This window comes from Eriocheir sinensis, chromosome 50 (genome assembly GCF_024679095.1).
Source record: "Eriocheir sinensis breed Jianghai 21 chromosome 50, ASM2467909v1, whole genome shotgun sequence".
Taxonomy (NCBI): domain Eukaryota; kingdom Metazoa; phylum Arthropoda; class Malacostraca; order Decapoda; family Varunidae; genus Eriocheir; species Eriocheir sinensis.
This window is the reverse complement of record NC_066558.1, coordinates 12,643,908-12,650,300: the sequence shown is the minus strand read 5'-3', so window position 1 is coordinate 12,650,300 and position 6,393 is coordinate 12,643,908.

Here is a 6,393-nt window from a genome sequence, read left to right as displayed (position 1 = left end):
CTTCTGGGATCAAACTCTTCCCTCCTTCAGACCGAAAACAAATGCCGAGGACCAGTGAGAGGCATTACTTAGCTTCTTGGTGGACAGGCTGTGGCAAGGCATGGCAGGCTGAGCGCTCCAGAAAGGAAATGACTCAAGCTTTTTGGCTCTGAAACTGAAAACAATGGAGTGAATTGGGCACAGAAGAAGGTAAGGAAGGAATGGATGTGGGAAAGGGAAAATTGATGATAGTAAGTGCAGAGAACTCAAAGGATAAGAGAATAAAGGAAGAGATTGAACAGAGAAGCGAGTATGTGACACCAGGCTCACAAATCTACCCCTGGAAATGCCCACAACTCCTATGAAAGCCTTGTCAAATTTGTGTTTCTGAAGTTCACGGCGCAGAAGAAGGGTCAAATTACCACAACGCTCACAAAACTACCCCTGGAAATGCCCCACACTACTCCTACGAAAGCCTTGATAAAAATTAGTTTCTTGGGTTCACGGTACAGAGGAAGGGTCAAATTACCACAACGCTCACAAAACTACCCCTGGAAATGACCCCCACAACTCCTACGAAAGCCTTGTCAAATATGAGTTTCTTAGGTTCACGGCACAGAAGAAGGGTCAAATTACCACAACGCTCACAAAACTACCCCTGGAAATGACCCCCACTACTCTACGAAAGCCTTGTTAAAAATTAGTTTCTTGGGTTCATGGCACAGAAGAAGGGAGGGTCAAATTACCACCAGGCTCACAAAACTACCCCTGGAAATGCCCCCCACAACCCCTACGAAAGCCTTGTTAAAAATTCACGGTACAGAGGAAGGGTCAAATTACCACAAGGCTCACAAAACTACCCCTGGAAATGACCCCCACAACTCCTATGAAAGCCTAGTAAGCGACAGTTCGGATCCTCAGTGATGTGAGCCGCTACGCTACCCAAAATAGATGATACATAAACTGATCACAAATGCTTTGATATATATTATGAAATGGTTTGTGTGAGGGCTGATTTTTTCTCACTTTTCTCGCTTGGAGGGACCATTAAGAAACATGATACCCGCTGCTACCACCACCACCACCACCACCGGGTTAATTAAGGGAAACAGAGGGACTAGGGAAGGAAGATCAAGGAAAAGAGGAAATCAGAAGAAGGAATAGAGAGGAATAGAGAAGGAAAATATGGAGGAAAAAAGAAGGAAAAAGGATGAGAGAGAGAGAGAGAGAGAGAGAGAGAGAGAGAGAGAGAGAGAGAGAGAGAGAGAGAGAAGGATAGATATATAGGATAGGGGATAGACAAGGGAAAAAGAAAATATACATTTATTTAAGATTAAATGAAAATAATTGCCTTATGCAATATTCTATGGTCAGACGATCATAACACTCTGGCATATTCAGCAATGGATACAACATATGACAAACGACATGTCTTAAACATAATACTATGACATGTGCTCAACTGTTGCCAATAATCATAACACTCGTCATTCCACAAGCAGTGGTTTGTATCTCTCTGCTTACATCACAATCATTATGTGCTCTCCTCACAAATCCTAGTAACACATCCTATGGTATAATCTACTGCAATTCACGGAAACACCAAATCATGCCACACGCAGTGCTTTCCATCCCTGCTTAACATCGCAAACAAATAATCACTATCCTGTACAATCCTACAACACATCTCCTCACAATATAATCTCCTCATTAGGAAGGACAGAAAGGGCACGAACTGGATGAAGAGAATAGGAAAGGAATTCGAAAGGGAATGGAAGGAAAGGGAAGGGATGGAGACACTTGGGAATGAGTTTGAAAGGGAATGGAAAGAAGGGGAAGGGATGGAGACACTTGAGAAGGAGATTGAAAGGGAGGAAAGGGATGAGAAAGAGTTTGAAAGGGAATGGAAGGATAAGGAAAGGAATGGAGACACTTGGGAAGGAGTTTGAAAGGGAATGGAGGGAAGGGAAAGGAAGGATTCTGAAAGGGAATGAAAGGAAAAGGAAGGGATGAAGGCACTCGGAAATGAGTTACAATATGGAGGTATAACATGGCGAACCTAAACTCCTCTATGCATGCAAACAACAACACTAGCTCCTCACCTTCTTGGCGGCTGGGTCCTTAGCTTCCCGGCAGCCCGTCTTGGCGGCCTGCATGCTGTCGTACGCCTCGTCACGCTGGAACACTGACGCGTCCTCCTCCAGAGCTTCACGCACCAGCCGCTTCTGTAGACTCTGCTGACCTGAGTTCCCGGCTGAAGGTAAGGAAGGCAGGGATCAGTTTAGTTTACAGAAGAGCCTCATTTACATAACTCCTATAAAGAAATAAATAGAAATGTGAGGCCAGAAGAGAGGTCAGTATTGGGTGGCGAGGTGTTATGATACTCCCCTCGTGAAGGAGTTAAAATTGTAATGGAATATGAGAGGCCAGAAGAGAGGTCAGTATAGGAAAAATCAAGGTATCTCCTGTGCCAGGCATTGGATAGATCAAGATATCTCTGCCAGGTACTGGATAGATAGTTGTTTTGATGCTCCCCTCATGAAAGAGTTTGTTGTACTGGAATATGAGAGAATTGGTGAAGGACTCAGAAAGGGAAGGATGGAGACACTTGGGAAGAAGTTAGAACAGGAATGGAGGGAAGGGAAAGGGATGGAGACACTTGGGAATGAGTCCGAAAGGGAATGAAGAGAAAGGAAAGGGAGAGGAAGGAAAGAAAGATAAAGAAGAAAAACAGCAGAATACAGAAGATAATTACTGAAGGAAGACAAAATGAAGAAGTAGTAAGAAAGAGAGGAAGGATAAGGAGGGAAGAGAAAGGAAAGAAGGATAAAAAACAATAATAATAATAAGACAAGGGGTTGTGTGTGGGAGGTCAGTATTGGATGGCGAGGTGTTCTGATACACCCAAATACTCACATAACATCACAAGGCTCAAGTTTCTATGCATATGCCAAATATATTCTTTGTATATTTTTTCTTATTCAACAAGAAGAATTTTCTACACCCAAATATGACTGGTATTAATGATTTTAGTCTCCTGTGGTATTAAAGAAAGTTGTATAAAGGATTTGTTCAGTTGAGTATGTTTTGGGGGACAAGGATCAAAAGGGAAGCCAAAGGGAGAGAGACTTCATGGTACTAGATAAAAGAAGGAAGCATATAGGAATTTTCTGAGTCAAGACCTGTAGTGACTGTTTGAGGTTTTGTTAGGTTAAGTTTAGGGTATCTTCAAACACATGATAGCCAGCAACATAAATCAACAGTCAATGAACTAACTACGGTGATTTACTAACAGGAGCCCAACAGATATGAATGCTCTATGAGTCAAGATTTATCAGTGACTGTTTGAAAAAGGTTTTTCCATGCTTCAAGTTAAGTATTTAAGTTTGGGGTATCTTCAAACACCCTTTTGAATAGGTAACTTGCATACCTCAACAAGAATACACTTCAAAACTTGTTGTATAGAAACTCATTAGCAAGGAAGCATATAGGAATTTTCTGAGTCGAGATAGTGACTCACAAAATTTAGGTTAAGTTTAGGTCAACTGCCTTCAAACTATACACGACAGTGTAAAGGCAACTTAAGGTAGTATAAAGCAACAAAGAATGATATTCCTCACTTTGTTGTATAAAAGTGTCATTAGTAAGGAAGAATATTTGGGGATGAATTTTTCTGAGTCAAAAAGACCTCAAAAGTGACTGTTGTTTCTCGGTTTTGATAGGTTGTTTAACCACGAAACACATGACAGCCAGCAACTTAAGGTATAAGGCAACAATGAATGTACCTCAAGTACATTAGAAAATACATTAGTATGTATAGATGAATCTTTCAAATTGAGTCAGACCCTCCATAGTAACTGTTTGATTTTGTTAGCCCTTAAGCTTAGGTCTTCAAACACATGACGCCCGCAGATCTATACAGTTTTGGCCCATTTCTTTTTGAAAGCAACACTAGGGAAAGCCTCAGCTGGACCACATAATACCACCTGATAATGTTGTCAGTTTTAGTCTGATTATCAATTTGGACAGATTAACTCTGTGCTACTGCATTTTGGTACGTGTACTCGTCATCTAAGTCCAGCAGAGGGTTGAGTTTCCGCGTGCCTAGCTCTCCCCCAACCTTGTTCTTGTTCTTGATGGGCAGGATCAAGCCATACCTGTGGGTGAGGAGCGTGGGTGAGGACTGCTGCTCGGGGCATGCCACAAAACAGTACACAAGAATGAGGAGACTAAGAAAGGTCAGGTAGTCCTAAGAAACCTCTCCAATAACACACATCCTTCCTCCCCCCTCAACGCCTGAAGGAAATGAAAGGGAAAGCTCAAAAGAGGATAAATAAGAGGTATAAGGGTAAATAAAAAATAAAGAAAAGAAAGTGTAGTATGAGAAAGTGTTTTAGACATTTCCAACAATACAATACATGATAACAATAAGCAAGACTGGTGGTGTCAGTTGGGGAATTTCCGGGAGTAAAGAGTGTGTATTTTTCCTACTGACTAGTATTGGGGCAAAGGAGCGGGAAGGGAAAGGAATGGAGAGAGGGAGAGAAGCAAGGAGAGAAGGTAATAGTCAGTCAGGCCAAAGAAATCTCTCCCACCAATACTGTTTTGTTCTTGACTCTTTTTGCTGGAGCAGAGCTTAGCGGGTTTGGGTTCTCTTGATCTACTTTAATTGCTGGAAAAAGAATCTTGTGACTGAAGACTACTTATCAATCACTTGTCCTTCCCATTCACAAAGCCATCCACTTGAAATTCTCAACTCTAGAAGAACTAAATGAAGATATCAATAGAAAGAAAGAAGGAAAGATATAGGAAGGTAGGAAGGAAGGAAGGAAAATAGGATAGTTATTAGGAGAAAGAAGGAAAGATCAATTAAGAGAGGAAGATAGGAATACAGTAATACCTCGGTGGTTTACAAATGCCTTAGTTTAAAAGTGTTCTGGTTTACGAGCAAAAATATTCACAAAAATTGCCTTGGTTTTCCAGCGCCTTCAGTCCACGTTATATACTTGCAGCGGCAGCACCCGCGCGCTGCTGTCCGCTGATGTTTGTTAATGCTCTAGTGTGCAATCTTTGTGTTTTCACAACTATATTATTTATATATTATACTACATTATTTATATTATTTACATTATTATACCATATTATTTGTATTCTTTATTACTATTTGTTAGTAAAATTACTTTAATTCTGTATAAAACAACATGTAAAATTATTTTTGTTAATATTGTTTGCAACATGGGATGCATTAGTGGGATTCACATTAACCCTTTTCCTGCAATCTAATTTAATCACCATTGAGAACACATATATATAATTGTATATAATATTGAACACATATATATAAACAGTGCAATGCTTCAACATTTCTTAGGGTGCGTTCCCACCAAACCATTCAATTCAATTCCATTCCATTCAATTCATTGTCATTCATGAGTGGCTATGATGGATCACGTTAATTCCTATGTAAGCGTTCCCACCGGGTCATTCAATTCAATTCCATTCCATTCAATTCCTGGCCATTCTCATTCAATGATGCATCTGGTTCCATTTTTCTCTCTTGAATGACAATCATTCGACTATAATATATAATAATTTTGCAGGTAGCGCCATGTATATTGTCTAATATTTATATTTTTCTGCTAATTTTCATAACTTAATATTCGTGTAAGAAACAATCTGCAATTATCTATATTAATTACAGGTCTATTACGTGTTTGGTTCTCGTATTGAACGTGTTCAGTTGTCGTTGCCATCACAGAGCAACCGCTTCAGTTGTGCTTGTGCTGTCATCATCGAAGCATGGACGTGGAACAATTAATAAGTTTAGTGCAAGACCGGCGGCCCATATTCGATCCCAGCGATCCTTTGCACCGCAATAATGAATGGTGTAATATTTCCCTTAATAGGTTTTTAGTTCAATATTACTTATGTACTTATTTATTTTGAATATTAACACCATATATAAATATTGGAACAATATACATTTCAAATCAAGTTTAGCTCATTTGCAATTTAAATAAACGCTCAACAAATTATTGAAGAGTTTATAAGTTGCCTTACCTTAGATAAATGGCCAGTCTTTCTTCTGCTTCAATAGCACGACGGTAATTAGTATTTTGCTTCTGAATGGAGAGCCTCAGTAACTCGACCAACTGCTTAAATTTCTCCTTGTCAATCCTGAAGAAATCATGAAATTTATCTGGATTATTGAGCAAATCTGGGGAATGTGCAAATGTCCCAAATTGTGCTCTCCTGCTATATTGCATCCACATATTCCTTTGTTTCCCTACGCCTTCTGCCGCTGCAACAACAACAATGTTATTCTTGCTAGGTCACTGACGTCCATCTCGCACGAAGGCTTATTGCATACTAGATGACCTGAATGAAAGTAAGCTGAACGGTGTTCATTCAAAA